This window comes from Mirounga angustirostris, unplaced genomic scaffold (genome assembly GCF_029215605.1).
Source record: "Mirounga angustirostris isolate CCGP_5_RB_7025 unplaced genomic scaffold, mMirAng1.0.hap1 SCAF_16, whole genome shotgun sequence".
In the NCBI taxonomy this organism is placed as follows: domain Eukaryota; kingdom Metazoa; phylum Chordata; class Mammalia; order Carnivora; family Phocidae; genus Mirounga; species Mirounga angustirostris.
In genome coordinates, this window is record NW_026991724.1 from 41,075,609 (window position 1) to 41,096,326 (window position 20,718).

The window sequence follows — 20,718 nt, forward strand, 5'->3', positions numbered from 1 at the left end:
GACTCTTGATTTCAGGTCATGATCTCAGGGTTGTGGGATCGAGCCCCACATGGGGCTCTGTGCTCATCGGGGAGTCTGCTTGAGATTCTCTCCTCTCCCTCTGCCCCTCCCCCTGCTATCTCTCACTCTCTATCTAAAAATCATAAATAAACAAATCTTTAAAAAAAGTTATTGGTGACCTCAGTCTGAGCCATTTCTCAAGATCAAACCCAGAAATCATCCTTAATTCCTCTTTATCCTTCACATCCCACATTGCCACATTGAATCCATCATTGGCTTTATTTCCAAAATGTAACTCAGATTCATCTACTTCTCCTATAACCCTGATCTTGGACATCCTGGACTTAGCTCTCTAGAAGAAACTCTATAATAAAGCCAATATCAAATGGGAAATTGGCTTGAATTTTGTGAATAGATTTCTGACTATGTGATTTGTTTTCATATCACTGAGCCTAAGGAGAAATAAAGACTATTTCCTAAATGCTAAAAAGATACATTCAATGAATGCCATTCTCAATAAGCACCGAAATAAAGAGATAGCCATCTACTTCCAGTGTGATTTTTTGAAGTTTATGTATTTATTTATTTTTAAGTCATCTCTACTCCCAACTGGGGCTTGAACTCATGACCCTGAGATCAAGAGTTGCATATTCTACCAACTGAGCCAGCCATGTGCCCCTCAATGTGATTTTTAAAAAATTTCAATCCAAACTCAACATATTGGGGATACACTAGGGACATTCCCACTAGCTATGAAGAACACAAGGATGCCCCATCACCCCTATTACATAACACTGTCTTGGCAGTACTAGCCAATGCAATTAGTTAATAGAAAGAATTCTAAGTGGGGTGCCTGGGTGGCTCAGTGAATTAAGCATCTGCCTTTGGCTCAGGTCATGATCTCGGGGTCCTGGATCGAGCCCTGTGTTGGGCTCCCTGCTCAGTGGGGAGTCTGCTTCTCCATCTTCACCCCCCCCCACCCACTTGTGTATTCTCTCTCTCAAATAAATAAATAAAATCTTTTTAAAAAATTTGAAGTATAAAATTAGAAAGGAAGATGTATACTATCACTATTTGTAGATGATGTAATTGGAAAATTCAAGGGAATTCATTGAAAAACTGTAAGAATTCAATAAGCACCTACCAGCTATGGGAGTGAGGTCATCTTAGACATCCAGCCCTAGTCCAACACCAGCTAACTACAACCACTTGAGTCACCCGCAGAAGAACCACCCAGGCGAGACCAGCCCGAATTGCTGATCCACAGAATCATGAACAAATAAAAGGTTGTTGTTCTAAGCCACTGTTTGGGGGTGGTTCGTTATAACTGATTCACGGGGGAAGCCTGATAAGATGGCCTGTTAATTATGCTACCAGGCAACATTGTTTAGGCTTAGAATGACACCTGGTAGGTAAATTGCATCTGGATTGTGAAGAACTGTAAATTAACTATAGACTCCTGAGAGAAAGCCAGACCTTTAGCTTTCCAGGGTGAATCCCACCAAAATTCCCCTCTCCTCTCCCCTCCGCCTCCCTCCCTTACCCTCCTTTCTCCTCTCCCTCTCCCCTCCCTCCACCTCTCCTGCTCCCTATCCCTTTCTCTCCACACCTAAGGACACAGCACGAAGGCAGTCATCTGCAAATCAGGAAGAAGGTCCTCACCAGGTATCTGCTCTGCCAGTGTCTTGATCATGGACTTACAGCCTCCAGAAATGTGGGAAATAAATGTGGGTTGCTTAAGCACCCCCATCTATGGTATTCCATTAGAGCAGCTGGAACTGACTGCAATAGTAGTTAACCCTGTATCTCGCATCAAAGGTGGGTTGTGACTCAGGTAGGAGAGGAATGAACACCCCCTAAAGATGGGTAAATGAGGGATCATTGCCTCCTGTTGGGTCAAAGTGTGATTCTGCTCCTCTCTGAGACTTAAGTATAGGGAAAGGAAGTGAGTATGGATTCCACGATGACAGAGGGGTGGAGCATGCTGGATATTCTCAACTTGACACCACCATTCTGGTCTAAGGCTGGGAAACCAGTCTCTTGCATGGCCCCAGGTTAAAGTTGGCCAAGAGAGGAACTTGTGTGACATCCGAAAGGATGGAAATAAAGTGGACACCATTACTCTTGGAAGGTGTTGTTGGTGAGAAACTTGTTGATTTCAGGCACCATCAGCCAACAGTGGCCCCAGGCCCCTGCAGAGTGCTCGGCTGCAGGGCCCACAGGGCATGGCTCTCTCAGACCTCCTCTTTCACACACCCAGCTTCGGGCACTTTCCCACAGGCTCTGATCCCCCAGCTGCACCAGCGTTTCTGCCTGTCACCGTTACTTTCAACACCTCTGTTCCAGGCCTCTAACTTCCCACATTTGTGTAAGCTCTAATTGCTCTAGTAAACTCCTTGTTCCCGTAAAATATAATCAAATGATAAAGAGGCAAAAGATGTGAATAAACAGCTCACAGAAAAGGTACTGCAAATGGTTCTTCGACATATGACACGAAGTTCAACCTCATTCATCACAGCAAGGCAAATGAACATTTCCCCGTGATAAATTTTTCCTCTATCCAACCAACAAAACTCCGTAGGGTTGATAGCACATTCTGTTGACGAGGCTCTGGGGAAGGCACTTTCCAGGACCTGGGGTGGAAATGTATGGGAAGGAGCACTATGTCTCCTATGTGTCCACCAAAACTACAAAAGCTTATCCTTGATCCTTTGTGACTCAGCAATCCCACTTTGTTGTTTCATTCTACAGAGACTCATACCAGCACATGCGTGCGAAAAAGCGTCTGTTCAAGGGTTCACTATAGCATTGTTTGCAACAGCAAAAGACAAGAAGCAATCTAAAGTCTGTCAAAGGTTAAATAAGTTACAGTATGTTCATACAGTAGAACACTATGCAGCTATAATAAAAGATGCAGATGACAAAGCTCTACGTGGAAAGATATCGAAGATATTGTTAGGTGAAGGGGCAGATGCAGAACTGTATGTAGAATGAGCTGTCCTGTATAGCAAAGGAAGAAAAACAAAATATATGTTTTGTATTTAGGTATGCATGACCTCTAAAAGGGTACATCATAAACCAATGGCAGAGGGGGATTTGAGGCAGAAACAGAGCAGTTGAGGGTAAGGATGGAAGGAAATTTCTCTGTATGGCTTTTTATAAATCGGGTGAACAACTTTCTTTTCTTCTTTTTTTTTTTTTTAAAGATTTTTATTTATTTATTTGACAGAGATAGAGAGCACAAGTAGGCAGAGAGGCAGGCAGAGGGAGAGGGAGAGGCAGGCTTCCCGCCGAGCAGGGAGCCCGATGTGGGACTCGATCTCAGGACCCTGGGATCATGACCTGAGCCGAAGGCAGACGCTTAACCGACTGAGCTACCCAGGCGCCCCGGGTGAACAACTTTCTATTAAAAAATTTAACGTGTCTAAAAATTAATTAGGTGTTGACTTAAGAAAAACAAGAATTAATTGCAATCATATTGACATTAGTTTAAAAATATAATTGCACCTAAATTCATTCTTTTTACTTAAAACTCTTCTCTGAGTCACCCTGATTTGGCCAGCTTTTCTCCATCAACCTTTCATTTTAACCATCTTCAAACCTGCAGAACAGTTGAAATAATAACACATCCTTCACCTAGATTCACCACTTGTTAATGCTTATCACGCTCCCTGTATTTATACACATGGGCACACAAGCACCCACACATTCTCAGGGAAGCTAAAGTATCTAAGATGAGTGGCAGACATCATGACACTCTACTCCTAAGTACTTCAGACTATCAATCCTAAGAACAAAGACATTCCCTACAAAAACACAAGTTATTGCAATTAAGAAATTTAACCTTACTATTTATTAACTAATGAATAGCCCCTGTTTAAATTTCCCAGACTGTCCCAATTGTACCCTTTATAGCTTTTTTTATTTTTTATTTATTTTTAAGATTTTTATTTATTTATTGAGAGAGAGAGAATGATAGAGAGAGAGCATGAGAGGGTGGAGGGTCAGAGGGAGAAGCAGACTCCCTGCTGAGCAGGGAGCCCGATGCGGGACTCGATCCTGGGACTCCAGGATCATGACCTGAGCCGAAGGCAGTCGCTTAACCAACTGAGCCACCCAGGCGCCCTATAGCTTTTTTAAATCCAAGACCCAGTCAATGCTCACACATTGCATTTAGTTGTTATATCTCTTTACCCTCTTTGAATCCAGAACAGTTCCCTGCGTCTCTCTTGATCTTTTTTGACACTGACATTTTTGTTTTGTTTTGTTATTTTAAGTAGGTTCCATGCCCAGCATGGAACCCAACACACGGCTTGAACTCATGCTCCTGAGATCAAGACGTGAGCTGAGATCAAGCATCAGATGCTTAACTGCCTGAGCCACCCAGGTGCCCCCTGACATTTTTAAGTTTTATTTATTTAAGTAATCTTATCTCCACCGACTGTGGAGCTCAACCTCACAATCCCAAGATCAAGAGTCACATGTTCTTCTGACTGAGCCAGCTGGGCAGCCAACACTGACATTTTTAAAAGAATCCAAGCCTGTTGTTTCATACAAAGTCTGGATTTTCTAGGTAATTCCTTATGACTAGACTCAGGTTAAACATTTTTGGGCAAGGATACTTACAGATGATGTTGTGCCCTTCATCAGAAGACCCATGGTGTCAGCTGGTCCCATTATTGGTGAAGTCTGACTATCTGTTACAGTGGCATCAGCCAGATTTCTCCATTGTCATGATCCTCTTTCTTCCTTTAACTAGTAAATCTTTTGAGGTGACTATCCTGGTCCAACAACAGGTGGTTTAGCATCCACCAATAAGTTTCATCTGAATCAATTATAACAAAACTTGTTGCAAAAAAGTGATTTTCTAGTTTTACCATTTCTTCTGTATTTATTCATTGTCATTTTTATGGGGGTGGGGCATAAGGAGCAGTATTATTATGATTCAAACTACTTTTTATTCCATGTGTTATAACCCATTCTTTATGCTCAAATGGGCGCAGATTCACCCAGGGGGGACATCTCCAACCTAGCTCCCGTGTCCTTTTACCATCTTCCCATCAATCTTGGAGCATGTCCTTGCATTTGGGAAAAACACGTTCCAGCTTTTGTTTGTACATTTTCTGCTCCAGACCTGGAATCCACTACTTTCCAAGCAGTCTTGTTTCCTTTAAGGAGGGAATGGTATTTAAAGACCACAATCTGGGTGCTAGGGTTTTCATTGCTTCCAGGCCCTTCTTACTTACTCACTCTAGTGAGGAACTTGTCTTTGCTGTTTTACCTCTTGATCTCTTCTCTACCCCACCCTCATTTTCTTTTCCCCTTTCTTTAGCATCAACTCCTTGACAAAACGTGGGAAACTCTAAAAATTAGCAGCCATGAACACAAATGGTATAATATTTGAAGGGAGACAACTTCTTCGCTTTTTCTCCAGTGTGTACCCCTCGAGCTGAATGGGTTACAACTGAACTATTTTAAGGACTACCTATAAAATAAGCAGCAGTGGTTTCCCATTCAGATCTTTTTTCTGCTTGGGGGTAAAGAAGTGGAGAAATCTCATCTATTATAAATATGATTTAAATTTTAAAAGTCTATGTCTAATTACTACTTATGACTATAGTAAAAAATGATTTTATACACTGTAATTGTGTGGTTTGAATATGTAATCAGAAATGCAAAGCTTGGGCGCCTGGGTGGCTCAGTTGGTTAAACAACTGCCTTTGGCTCAGGTCATGATCCTGGAGTCCCTGGATCGAGTCCCGCATCGGGCTCCCTGCTCCGCAGGAAGCCTGCTTCTCCCTCTCCCACTTCCCCTGCTTGTGTTCCTGCTCTCGCTGTCTGTCAAATAAATAAATAAAATCTTTAAAAAAAAAAAAGTATTTTGCTATCTCCTTACTGATCTCTTTTGACTCTATTTTCTTTTACAAGAGAATGGCATATTTAAAACCAGCTTACTTACACCTGTGAGTTCCCACTCCCCCCGCCCCTAGATTTCTCCTCTCATTCTCTACTCATCAGAGTGCCTCTAGCCTTTTTGGAGCACTCACATGTTAGGGGTTCAGCTTTGAAAGTGATGTTAAGGGCGCCTGGGTGGCTCAGTCGGTTGGGCGACTGCCTTCGGCTCAGGTCATGATCCTGGAGTCCCGGGATCGAGTCCCGCATCGGGCTCCCTGCTCGGCGGGGAGTCTGCTTCTCCCTCTGACCCTCCCCCCTCTCATGTGCTCTCTCTCTCAGATAAATAAATAAATAAATCTTTAAAAAAAAAAATTCTTTTAGGGCGCCTGGGTGGCTCAGTTGGTTAAGCGACCGCCTTCGGCTCAGGTCATGATCCTGGAGTCCCGGGATCGAGTCCCGCATCGGGCTCCCTGCTCGGCGGGGAGTCTGCTTCTCCCTCTGACCCTCCTCCCTCTCATGCTCTCTGTCTCTCATTCTCTCTCTCTCTCTCAAATAAATAAATAATAATAAAATTAAATTAAAAAAAAAAGAAATGCAAAGTTTGATGCCTTTGATTCTAATTTCCATAACCAATGCCTCTCAGTTCACATATTTCAGTGGTTTCTGGACTGAAACACCTTTTTCTAATTAGCAATCAAGATGTACACAGTAGTTCAAAAACTTCTCCGGGTTTGGACCACCCTGCATAATGCATTTTATTCCACATCATGATTATGCTTGGCCCTTTATTGAACTGGTCATTACCTTGACCATAGAAATACATCCCACAGAGAATTAGTTCTTTTTTTTTTTTTTAAGATTTTATTTATTTATTTATTTGAGACAGAGAGAATGAGAGAGAGAGAGCACATGAGAGGGGGGAGGGTCAGAGGGAGAAGCAGACTCCCCGCTGAGCAGGGAGCCCGATGCGGGACTCGATCCAGGGACTCCAGGATCATGACCTGAGCCGAAGGCAGTCGCCCAACCAACTGAGCCACCCAGGTGCCCGAGAATTAGTTCTTGAAGTCTTAAGTGGCCTAAGATTTGCATCTCTCTGGCAAGTAAACGGGTCAAACTGAACCATCGACTAGCAAATATTTTCACAAGACAAAAAAATGAATTACAATTCACCACAACTGAAGCAGCACTCCAATGTTTTAACAAAAAGTTCTTCACTCGTGAAGAGTCTGAGGACACCACAGAAATCACCATATGATTCCATGGACCAAGAACAAGCCATGGAGTCCCTCTCCTGTGAAAACTAAACTCATGCCTCCCCCAACACCTCTATTCAAGATCAGCTTTTGTTGTTCTGTACGTCAAAGTTCGTAAGATGTATCAGCAACCACTAAAAACTCAACGCATAATGGCTCCACCTAAAATGGGAACCTTCTGGTTCACTGGGAAGCCTAGCAGTGACTTGGACTTAACTGCTAATGTGCTTGAAGAACTTGAGGAAAAACTCCCACCCTCCTCAGGCCAGAGGAAAGCCTGCCCAGGCTTCCAGCCAGCTCTGTAAGCCCAGAGCCACCCACCCCAACCCAGAGTCTCCCCCTCCTGACTCCCTTCCCACGGCCCCCACCCCCAGTCTCGTCACTTTCCTTGCTTCATAATTTTTTGCCACTTCCCCTGTTGTCCCTTATGTTTTGCTATGTTACTTCTGTCTCCCCAAGTCAATTATACAACAAATAAGCACATCCTATTGTTTTCAGTACTGCTAATGACATTCTTTGGGAAGAAGCCCTCCTGTTACACTGGTTGTGATTATTGTTGAGAGCATGAAACACACGCACTTCCCCTCTACTCCAGAGCTCCCCAGCTGTCCCCACCCCAGGTCAACTGTGGTTATGATGAAAACCATTTCTTGATTTATTTCAGCTCCTTGCCTACCCAACATAATGCCTCCCAAGCCTGCCTGCCACGAAATTCCTGTAGATATAGGATAGAGTGCATATAGTATCTTTGAAAAATATAAAGTGATAAATCTATCAATTTCCACATCTTTTCAGCAACAACAAAAACCCACAGTCTTTTCAAATGTCCGTGGTGCATATATAGAAAATAATCATACACTAAGCTACAAAAAAAAACAAACAAAACACCCTAAAAATAACCAAAATTACCAAAATAACAGGGCACATACTCTTACCACTCTGGGAAAAAAAAAAAAAAGCAAAATGATTGGTTAAACCAACAAAAAAACTAGTAACTTGTAAACTGAAAGTCACTTTCCTGATCAAACTGGAAATCAACGAAAGTCACCAGCTATAAACAGATGACAGGAAGAGCAATATATGTCAAAATTTGGGAACATTGTTATGCTTAGAAAAAATAGCTGTCCAGACTAAAAACAAAGCCCCAACATTTTATACCTCCTCCCATAAAAAGGTAGAGTTTGTTTACTTAGCCCTTGAACCTGAGTTAGCCTCTGACTTACTTGGGATAACAGAATGTGTGGGAGGGACATTGTGTGATTCCTGAGCACAGTAGTTTGAATATTTGCTCTCTTGAAATGTAGCTTCAACACTGGCACTGCCTTGGGGCAAGAAGGCTGTAGCAAGTCCAGCCCTCCCTAGTTCAGAACAAGCCTCACCTTTCCTCCTTGACCCCAGAAGGGTCCCTGTGGCCAGGAGAACTGCAGGCTGACTCAGTCCTAGGCCCTGTGCACCCCTGGAGTTTGCGGTAGAGTTCTTAGCTCACAACCCATCAAGTTGTTAACCTTTAAAATAAAAGTCAGAAAAAAATAAAATAAAATAAAAGCTATTTTACGGCAAAAATGGATTTATTCAGGAATAATAGAATCTCAATTTGGGACAAACAAGCTATGGTAGAATCATAGGTGAGTCCAACAAACAAAGCAGAGGAACCTTATTTTATGGAGAGGGAGGAGGAAGTTGGGAGGAGTTGTTTTGCACAAAAGAACATTGGAGAAAAGCATGAGTCCAGGGTGATGACAGTTTCTCATTGGCTGAGTTGCCAGGTAATCCATTACTTGTAGGAGATGCAATGCACATCTTTCCCTGATGGGGCCTATAACTGATCATTTTTTCCTGTTGAGGATTCTTCTGTTGGGGTCTGTAATTGACAATTCTTGCTGTAATTGATGTTAAGTGGTAAGGCTCCCCCTTACAGCCTCTTCTTCTAGCCTTCCTGCTCCATTTTAGTGATGTTTAGGTTTGTGAATTTTCACCATTATTATCTATAGTGACCTTATTACCTGGAAAACACTTTGTTGATCTTCCAGGAAACAAAGAGGTCCCCTTCACCTTGTCCCTGACTTTACCCCTCTGGGGGCTGGGACCCAGGACTTTTTTGAGGGATGCCATCACTCCCATTTCTGCTAAAATGATTTCTAGACAAATACCTGCTATCTCTAAAATGCGGATTGACTGGGGAAAATGCTTTTGTCTTTTTCTTTTCTTTTTCCTTCTGAAAAATATGTTTATGTAGATATCAAGCAGCCAAATAACAGTGCCTCTCTCCCAGCATCCTCCCTGTCTGGGTCTCCTTATAGACAAGCCTGCGCCCCATATGGCTGTGGGCCCCTCAAAGAGCAGGAAGATGCCAGATCCCCCCTGCTTGGGACCGGGCTGTGGGAGGGGTGCACCCAGGGTCCGAGTGGGCCGTCTCAGCTCCCGCTCTCCTGCCCAGCCTCTGCTTACCCACCACAGCAGGAGAAGTCCAGAGGAGAAGAAAGACTGGAGGGAGCCATGACTTCAAGGGCAATCCAGAAAGAAGGGTTTGGCCAGAAGAAGATCAGCCCTGATGTTAAAGAGAGACGTTTGGGTGTTTCTGTGTATTAAGGTCTCTAGCTCTCCTACCCATTCCCGAAAAGAACCATGGATGCTGTGCCCAGGACAGAAGCGGAGTGGAGCCCCCAGAGAGCCTGGCTTCGCAGCTTGGTGAGCTGGGGTCTCCGACACAAGGAGGGAACATTGGGTGAGCCCTCTGACCTCAACTCCACAGCGGAGGGAGAACTGAACAGAGCGTCGCTCACATTCTCGAGATTCCATCCAGAGAGCAGCCATTAACCCTGGTTCATTTCAGTGCCTGGGTTAAGCAGCGGATCCTTCTGACCTTATGACTCGGGAGACTGCCAGGTGCCACATAAAAACCAATGAGGTTTCTACCGTGCCAGTGTCTCTGTTGCAAAATTAATCCCACGAGTGGCTGGTAAAGACACATGCTAAGCAGTTTTCCAGGTAAATGACACCAATGCCTTACATCACTGTGCAAAACTGAGGGTGTCCACTTGTTCCCAGTCCCAGCTCCTCAGCCGTATCCCCACAATCTCCAACACCCTGGCCCCTTCCCTCTTCCAGGGCTTGCCAGGGTCCTAGACCACAGGCAGAGTCCAAGGAACCAGCAGGCACACTCCGCCTAATGCCTGCCCTCTGACTGCTGGGGACCAGTGTCCTCACCACAAAGGGAGATGCTGACCCCCAGTGGGGTCTCTGGCCTGGCAGGCAGAGACCCCACTGTGCTCTTCTGTCCAGTAGCCGGAAAGCAGAGAGCCAAGGATCTGAGACTTGCAACTTCTCTGTGCTCCGTGAGTGGGAGGTACGAAGAAAAGCAGGGGACTCCAAGCGGAGGCAGGCAGTGGGAAAGACTGTGGTGACCGCTCCCACCCCAACCCCTTCAGCTGTGTGACCTACCTCTTCCCTTTGGGGCCCTGGAGACAGTGGGGCAGGCAGGAAACCCACACCAGAGGTCACCATAGCAGGGTCAGGCCAGGTTCTCGAGCACCTGGGCATGATGGATAAGAAGGTACCCTTCCAAACCGATCTTCTTTGATTTTTAAATAAAAAATATAAAATATGTGAAAACAGAAATAAGTCTGTGCCTATTTCCAAGCCACACAACTTTGGAGGCTTATTCTACCAATTAAAATGCAGCTGATAAATAACTCGTTTCCAGTGAAGCAGGCCCTGTCTGAGGGCAGGCACCATCCAGCTGGCCTCAGTGGGCTCTCGCCTAGAGCTGTGGAATGGGAGGCTACCATCGCGTCAGGTAAATTCCCACCGCTACGGGCACAGTTCACATGTTGCTAGTTATGCGAGGACGTCAGTGTGGAAACCTGAGTTAACCGGCAGCATATTTCTGATATACTTCAGTGATATCTTACCATTCCTTCTAGACTGCTGCCCGGGAAGCTTCCTGGCTCTCCCACCCCTTAATCTAGTTCTTATCCTGGGATGCCTCTCTCCAGTGTCTTCCAGATGGGTATTCTGAGAACATGAGCCCAGCATCCCGAGCTCACGGAACACTGACCTCGCTGTCTACTGAAAACTGTAACCAAGGGTCAGTGGAGCTCCTACTGTGACAGACAGAAAAGGTTCCAGGTGATAGATGGAAAGGTTCCAGGTGATAGATGGAAAGTATCTCTCTTGAAAGATCTTATCACATCACATGTTCAAATGGTAGGATATCCAATGCCCTCAGGCAAGGGCCAGAGAAAGCCCTCTGAGAGCTGGCTGTCCTGCTAGGCTAAGTTCCTGGAATAAGATCTGAGCCTATCAAAAAAATATAGGATCAAGAAAAGTCTGTGCATATTCCCAGTGCTCTGGTTCATCTGAGAATATCCTGGATTTTCTTTGTAACACTCCATTTGCATTCATGTTGCTCAGAAATAGATAAAGGAACAAAAGAATTGGATCCATCCAAGAATTTCTTGCCTTCAGGAAAGAGGGGGGATGAAAAGATAAAGGACCCACTTTCCTGGAAAGTCAACTCTTTTTAATCAGTCTTACTCAATAAAATTCTTGAAATCAGAAAAGCTGTCTACACATGCATACACACAAGCAGAATTCAGCTCGCTTTACAGACATTTTTACCATCAGCTAAGATGCTGTTCTTAAGGGAAACACACAAAGGAGACTATGACTCTCAGTTTTCTTACCATTAGCAACGTCTCATTCTAGAACCTAGCAACGAATAATCGGAAAACAATATTTTAAAATACCATTTAAAATAGCATCAAAGATAATCTATAGTGGTAGAAATCAGATCAAGAAAACATGAAATACTTGGGAGTATGCCTAAAGAAATTTGTGTCAGACATCTATAGTGAGAACTACAAAACTTCATTTTTTTTAAAGATTTTTTTTATTTATTTGAGAGAGGTAGAGTAAGAGAGAAAGAGTGCACGAGAGGGGGTAGGGTCAGAGGGAGAAGCAGACTCCCCACTGCGCAGGGAGCCTGATGTGGGACTCAAACCTGGGACTCCAGGATCATGACCTGAGCCAAAGACAGTTGCTTAACCAACTGAGCCACCCAGGTGCCCCTGAGAACAGCAAAACTTTAAGAAGATCTGACTAAAAGGAAAAACCCCTACTTCTAATGGGTTGGGAGACCCAACATTTTTTTTTATTATGTTAGTCACCATACATTACATCATTAGTTTTTGATGTAGTGTTCCATGATTCATTGTTTGCGTATTACAGCCAGTGCTCCACGCAGTATGTGCCCTCCTTAATACCCATCACCGGGCTAACCCATCCGCCCACCCCCCTCCCCTCTGAAACCCTCAGTTTGTTTCTCGGAGTCCATAGTCTCTCATGGTTCATCTCCCCTCTGATTTCCCCCCCTTCATTCTTCCTTTCCTTCTCCTAATGTCCTCCCTGGTATCTCTGCCCAAGGTGATGTACAGAGTCAATGCAATCCAAGTCAAAATCCCAACAGGACTTTATGTAGAAATTTATAAGCTGATTCAAAGATTTATGTGGAAATTCAAAGGATTTAGAAGAGCCAACATAATTTTGAAAAAGAACAAAGTTGGAGGATTTATGGCATAAAGATAGATGTATATATAAATGGAACATAACAGAAATTCAGCCACAGACCCACACTATGTATGGTTAATTGATAGTTTTTTCAACAAATGATGTTGATAAAACTGGATATCTGAACCTAATCTTTACCTCACATTGTACAGAAAGATTAGCATGAAATGTATCAGAGACCTAAATGTAAAAGCTGAAACTATAAAGTTTCTAGAAGAAAACACAGGAAGAATCTTTGGAACCCTGGAGTAGGCAAAGATTTCTGGGATACAAAACTAAAAGATTAAATATAAAAGGAAAAAGTTGATAAATTGGTCTTTATCAAAATTAAAGGCTTCTGCTCTTCAAAAAGCACTGACAAATTACTTGTATCCAGAATACAGAAAGAACCTCTACATAAAACACTAATAAAGAGACAACCCACATTTTTAATACGGGATATAATTCACATGCCCTGCAATTCACCCATTTAAAATGTACAATTCAATGGCTTTTAGTATATTTACAGAGCTGTGCGTCCATCCCCACAATCAATTTTGGAGTGTTTTCATTACACCAAAAAGAAACCCTACTCCTCTTTTGTTTTCTTTTTTTTTTTAAGATTTATTTATTTCTTTCTTTGACAGAGAGAGACACAGCGAGAGAGGGAACACAAGCAGGGGGAGTGGGAGAGGGAGAAGCAGGCTTCCCGTGGAGCAGGGAGCCCGATACGCAGCTCCATCCCAGGACCCTGGGATCATGACCTGAGCCGAAGGCAGACGCTCAACGACTCAGCCACCCAGGTGCCCCGAAACCCTGCTCCTCTTAGCTGTCACCTCCCCCACCACCACATCCCTCCCCCTTCCATACGAGGCTTAGGGAACCACTAATCTAATTACTATCTCCATAGATTTGCATATTCTGGATATTTCATGTAAATGGCATCATATAATAGGTGGCCTTTTGTGTCTGGCTTCTTTCACTCAGCATGTTTTCAAGGTTCATCCATGTTGTAGCATGTATTAGTACTTCATTTCTTTTTATTACCAATTACCATTGTATGGATATATCATATTTTATTTATCCACTCATCAGTTGATTAACATTTGGGTTGTTTCTACAACTCACTTTTTAAAAATGTGCAAGAGACTTAAACAGACACTTCACCAAAGAAAATGTACAAACGGTCCATAAGCCTAAGAAAAGGTGCTCAACATCATTAGTCATCAGAGAAATGCAAATTAAAACTACAATGAGATACCTCTATGCACCTATTCACATTGTTAAAAAATTAAGAGACTAACAGTTCCAAGTGTTGGTGAGGACATGGAGCCATCAACCTGCCGGTGGGAATGTTGAATGGTGCAACCACTTTGGAAGACAAGTTAATTTTTATAAAGTGAAAGATACACTTAAAGTAGACCCAGCAATTCAAGTCCTGAGTATTTGGCCAAGAGAAATGAAAACATGTCCACACAAAGAGTTGTACACAGATGTTCATCACAACTTTGCTTGTAATAGCCAAAAAGTGGAAACAATCCAAATGTCCATCAATAGGTGAATGGATAGATCAACTGGTATAGCTGCACAATGGAATACTTTTCAGCGATAAAAGGGAACAAATCACCGAATCACAACATTATGAAAACATTCTGCTAAGCAAAATAATTCAGCCAAAAAGAAGTTTACACTGTATGATTCTATTTATACGAAGTTCAAGAACTAACAATACTAATCAATAGTTATGGAAATCAGATCAATGGTTGTCTAGAGCTGGGAGTGGAGGTGGGGATAGACAGAAAGGGGCATAAACAGCGGTATACTGAGGACTCCTACTGACTCCCAAGAGTCAATTAATTATACATTTTCAGGAGTTTGGGGAGCCAGTTGTTAAACAGCCATTATTTAAAAACTTGCAGGGGGCTCCTGGGTGGTGCAGTTGGTTAAGTGTCTACTCTTGGCTTCAGCTCAGGTCATGATCTCAGTGTGGTGAGATCAAGTCCTGCGTTGGGCTCCACACTCAGTGTGGAGTCTGCTAAAATTTCTCTCTCCCTCTCCCTCTGCCCCTCTGCTCACTCACTCTGTCTCTAAAATAAATAAATCTTTAAAAAAAATTAAACTTGCAAATAAGTAAATTATATTTAAAACAAAGATAATAAATATGCATTTCTATCTCTTCTCAGTAATTTTACTGTGTTTTACTGTTATCGGTGCTCTTGCAGTTACTTGCTTGTATCTCTATGGTAGAAATGCTGGATAATGGTGCCATCTCTTCCCAAGTCCACATTCGTGACACCATGTTGGCAACTTGAAATCAGCCATGGTGGGAGTAGTGGATATCAAGAAACTTTACAAATCATGCCTTGATTTAAATTTTTTAATTGTCTAGACCAAAGAAAGTGATGGAAAAAATGCTAATAATGCCAATTAAACTTAAAAGTGAGTTAGTGTGTATAGCTGTTAAATTATTTGTATGTTAAATAGATGTTAAAATATAACATATTTTCCAGAGCCTACTGTTAAATATTTACCAGCATACCACTCGACACAAGGAATATTTTAGGCGATGGAAGTGATCTGTATATTGATTAGAGTGATGACAAAACAAATGATCATAGAGAAAAAAAAGAGAGAGGCAAACCAAGAAACAGACTTAACTATAGTGAACAAACTGATGGCTACCAGATGGGAGGTGGTGGGGGGATGGATGAAAGAGGTGATGGGGATTCAGGAGGGCATTTTCAAACTGATGCAGCCATTCTGAAAAACAATATAGAGGCTCCTCAAAAAGTTAAAAATGGAACTACCCTACTATCTAGCAATTGCACCTCTAGGTATTTACCCAAAGGAAACAAAAATCCTCATTCAGAGGGATACATGCACCCTGATGTTTATAGCAGCACTATCTACAACAGCCTAATTATGGAAACAGACCAAGTGTCCATTGACAGATGAATGGATAAAGAAGATGTGGTATATATATCCAATGGAATATTACTCAGCCATCAAAAAGAATGAAATCTTGCCATCTGCAACAATGTGGGTGGAGCTAGAGAGTATAATGGTAAGTGAAATTCAGAAAAAGACAAGTGAAAAGTCAGAGAAAGACAAATACCACATGATTTCAGTCATATGTAGAATTTAAGAGACAAATGATCATAGAGAAAAAAAAGAGAGAGGCAAACCAAGAAACAGACTTAACTATAGTGAACAAACTGATGGCTACCAGATGGGAGGTGGTGGGGGGATGGATGAAAGAGGTGATGGGGATTAAGGAGGGCCCTTGTGATGAGCACCGGGTGTCATATGGGAATGATGGATCACCATATCATGCACCTGAAAGCTAATATTACACTGTATGTTAACTAACTGGAATTTAAATAAAAACTTTTTAAAAAGTGTGCATTTTGCTGTATGTAAATTTTACCTTAATAAATTTGATTTTTAAAAATGCAACAATTAGTAAACTAACGAATCTCAATGAACTCCACAGTACCTGGTTCTTTAGAAAACATTTTGGGGGTCATAGCACAGTTTGTTTGCTTTTTAACTTGAAATTCAGAAAAGACAAAGGTGGAAATTGTTCCTCTGACCCCCTGTTGGTTCCAAGGCCTCCATGTGGCTGGAACTCCAGGTGGTCTGGTCTCAGGCCAGCACATCTTTGCCTCATGCTCTGGAAACACCCAGGGACTCATTCGTCTATTAAAATAATACCTGAGGGGCACCTGGGTGGCTCAGTCGGTTAAGGGTCAGACTCTTGATTTTGGCTCAGGTCATGATCTCAGGGTTGTGAGATCAGGTCCAGTGTGGAGCTCTGCGCTGAGCGTGGAGCCTACTTAAGATTCTCTCTCCCTCTCCCTCTGCCCCTCCCCACCATGCACACAAACTCTCACTAAAAAATAAATAAATAAATAAATAAAAGAATACCTGAGATGAATGGCCTCTGCAGCTGGGAGTAAAGGAAATGTGTGTTTTGGTGCTTTCCAAAGCCTCTTGTATCTAAGTGTTTATGAATCCCCCACAGAACAGCCCTTTGGTCCCAGCACTTGGTGCAGGGGGCAAACAAGGAACGAGTCTTGGCCATTGCACGGACAGGAAAGCCAAGTCTGAAAGTTAAAGTAACTAACAGGGGAAAGTCACGGATCTGGATACTCTGTCTTCATGAAGCGAAATGTGCACAGAGGGTTTGTCAAGAGCCAGTCAGCCCATTAAAGCTTTCAGTGTTTCATCCAGATATTTCATTGTCCATAACCCTCTGTCTTGCACGTATGTATATGCCACATTACATATGTACGTAAGTATATATATGATCTACATCGTACATGCAAGCTTATATATCAAGATAAATGCTTGTTGGGAAAGAAGACAAATTGGTTTGCCTACTCTCTTTGTGAATTAAAATCCCACCACTAGTCTGTCTCCAGCAGCCCAAGCTAAGAGGCTTGATGTTTAGTATCAGTTAATCAATCAGCAGGCATTTATAGAGTGCAGGCTACATGTTTATGACGCCTTCCTGGAAAGATGGGCATTTATTGCTTTGTGTTTCTTTAATTGACATGGGTCATCCCAGCCTATTGTTTCCATCATATTTCTCTTCTAGACCCAGCAGAAGAAGTGTATGTCTTGAAATTGTCCCTTTATTGCTATTAATATGTACTGGGCAGGACTGTTTTGTTGGATAGATTTTAATTGAGAGCTGGTCTTTGGATTTTCACTGTGAAATGATTCTATCACAAGGAGAATCTTTACATTTTTAATTAGTAATGATTTAACAAATCTTAAATAATTGTGAATTTGGTGGTTTCACAATAATAGCCGATTTTAGTAAATGTAGTTATGTAAGAAATAAGGGAGCGATTTCTCCTGAATAAAGCATTTCAGCACAACGCCAGGAAGAAACATGTGTGGGTGGACTTCTGGGAGACAATTCAGCCCAGACGTTACCCTGCTTTGCGGCATCACACGAGAGAGAGGTGGGGCCCCCCCATAACGAGTGCCACCGCTCCTCATTGGTTCAAAACCAGTCCTGCACAGTGTACTCTGTTCCCTGGGCCAGAAAACTTGCTTTGGCCCCAGAGAAAGCCCAGGCTATCCTATGGCTACCCGGATGGAGGTGTGCATCTGCAGAGGCCACCTAGAACCACGTGGGAACACGTACCATCAGGGCATGTTGACAGGGCTCAGGGCTGTCTAGGAACAAGGCTGTGGTCACAGGGCTTGTTAGAAACAGCAACTGTTTCATGGCCCTGGCAATCTCTGCTCACTCATTCCCACCGGAGGCTGCCAGATGGTTCATGTATTCATTCACAACGCACAGTCTTACAGAGTGGGGTCATTTGCTCACCCCACTGACTTGTAAGAGTCGATTGTTAAATTTTCAGAAAATCTGCGAGCTGATTGTTAAACATAGTCATTATTAAAAATGAAATTACATGGGGGCACCTGGGTGGCTCAGTCATTAAGCATCTGCCTTCGGCTCAGGTCATGATCCCATGATCCCAGGGAGCATTGGGCTCCCTGGTCAGCGGGAGGCCTGCTTCTCCCTCTCCCACTCCGCCTGCTGTGTTCCCTCTCTCACTGTGTCTCTGTCAAATAAATAAAATAAAATCTTTAAAAAAAATAAATAAATAAAATCTTTAAAAAATTAAATTATATGAGCATATGATTAAATAAATCGCATTAAAATACAAAGGTGAGAAATACCCCGGACACCATCCCTAATTATTTTATTATGTTTTACTAAGTTATTTCCTCTTGAGGTTATTTACGACTGTTGTATCTTGGTGGGAATATAATAAAATGGTGTGCTACTGGACTTCTCTTCCCAGTTCAGCTCTCTGGTTCAGTGACTTCACATTGGTAGCCTGAAATTGACTATGATGGGTACATTTACACCATGAAAAGTGCCAAACAAGACAAATCAGGGTTTCTTTTCTTTTGTTTGTAGGCGGCTGGGGTTTTGGCATATCTCTTGTGAGTAGGAGATAGGCTGGTGAATGGCAAAAGACACCCGTAGCAGAGTGGATAGGCTGCTGGGCGCCTGGGTGGCTCAGTTGGTTAAGCCACTGTCTTCGGCTCAGGTCATGATCCTGGAGTCCCAGGATCGAGTCCCGCATCGGGCTCCCTGCTCAGCAGGGAGTCTGCTTCTCCCTCTGACCCTCCCCCCTCTCATGTGCTTTCTCTCTCTCATTCTCTCTCTCTCAAATAAATTTAAAAAAAATCTTAAAAAAAAAAAAAAGAGTGGATAGGCTGAACACACACTCAGAGTATCAAGAGGTAGCAAAGGGCAGGAGCCAGTCTGAGAGATTTACAGGACCCGAGCACGAGGGAAATGAGAACAGAAAGGTCCCTAGAGCCTTAGCTGCAATGGAGGGCAGCCCCCTGCCCCAAGGAGTAATACACAGGAAGCTCTAGAAAGAACTATCACTGTTGCTGCTGAGGAAAGGGTGCCCCAACCCTACCCCCATCCCTAGCTAAACCCCCCAGACACCACTAACCTGTCTGTCTACACCTGGAGGAAGCAGACTGAGAAGAAATGAGGCTGAAGAAGTGGGGGGGGGGCGCCTGGGTGGCTCAGATGGTTAAGCACCTGCCTTCGGCTCAGGTCATGATCCCAGGGGCCTGGGATCGAGCCCCACATCGGGCTCCCTGCTCGGTGCAGAGCCTGCTTCTCCCTCTCCCGCTGCCATTCCCTCTGCTTGTGCTCTCTGGCTCTGTCTATCTCTCTGTCAAATAAATAAATAAAATCTTTAAAAAAAAAAAAAGAAAGAAGTGGTGGATAAGGGCATAGTGGGGTTGCCCTTCGGCAGAAGGTCCTACTAGATGGAGGGAGGGGCTGGCTGAGCATCCCCTTTCTGCTCTTGAAAAGGACCCCAGGTGTCTTCTGGGCCTCCCAGTGGGCCAGTGTGTTGGCTGCCCTAACAAAGCACCACAGGCTGGGCAGCTTCAACAACAGAAATTTACTTCTCACGGTTCTGAAGTCTACTAGCCTGAGATTAAGGTGTCCCTAGGATTGGTTTCTTCTGAGGCCTCACTCTTTGGTTTGTAGATGATCATCTTCTCCCTGTGTCATCACACAGTCTTTCCTCTGGGTGTATCTGTGTTCTGATCTCTTCTTAAACGGATACCATGTATGTTGGGTTAGGGCTCACTGAATTACCTCATTTCACCTTAATTCCCTCTTTAAAGGCCCTATTTCCAAAAATAGTCACATTCTGAGGTACTGGGAGTTAGGACTTCAACATATGAATGTTTGGAGGATACAAATCAGCCAACAGCCAGGAGTATCCGAGGAGGCTCTGGAGGCAAAGGTGGGATCCTGGGGCCAACTGAACACAGCTAGCCCTGGGACAGAGGGACTGAGGGACTCTGGGCTCCTTAGGGCAGGCACTGTGTTGTATTTGCCTTCGTTTCCCAAATGCCCGGTACTACAGCTAGCACTTGGTGGTTTTCAATAAAATGTTTCTTCAGTGGAAAGAGCAGGCTGATAGAGAAAGAAAAGGAATCTCCTTCTCAGTACATTTTTTGTGAACAGGTGAGGCTCCTTCCGGTTTATTTAAAGACAGGTAAGGGTCTTCATTTCCTTTAAGGTTGGTTCTCTTTGGAGCAGACAGGTGAGGACTAAGCCCAAACTTCATCTTGGCCTCCAACTATTCAGGCCCCACCATCTGCATCAAATCCCCAGGGCCCAGAACCCAGAGCTCTCCAAAGACCCAAGGGAGTATACACACGTTCTGGGAGGAAATAATGTATAGGGGCAGAACCACAGAGAAAAGAATGCAAAGTCAAGATTAATGCACTTGAGGGCGCCTGGGTAGCTCAGTCGTTAAGTGTCTGCCTTCAGCTCAGGTCATGATCCCAGGGTCCTGGGATCGAGTCCCACATCGGGCTCCCTGCTTGGCGGGAAGCCTGCTTCTCCCTCTCCCACTCCCCCTGCTTGTGTTCCTGCTCTCACTATCTCTCTCTCTGTCAAATAAATAAATAAAATCTTTAAAAAAAAAAATTAAAAAAAAAAGATTAATGC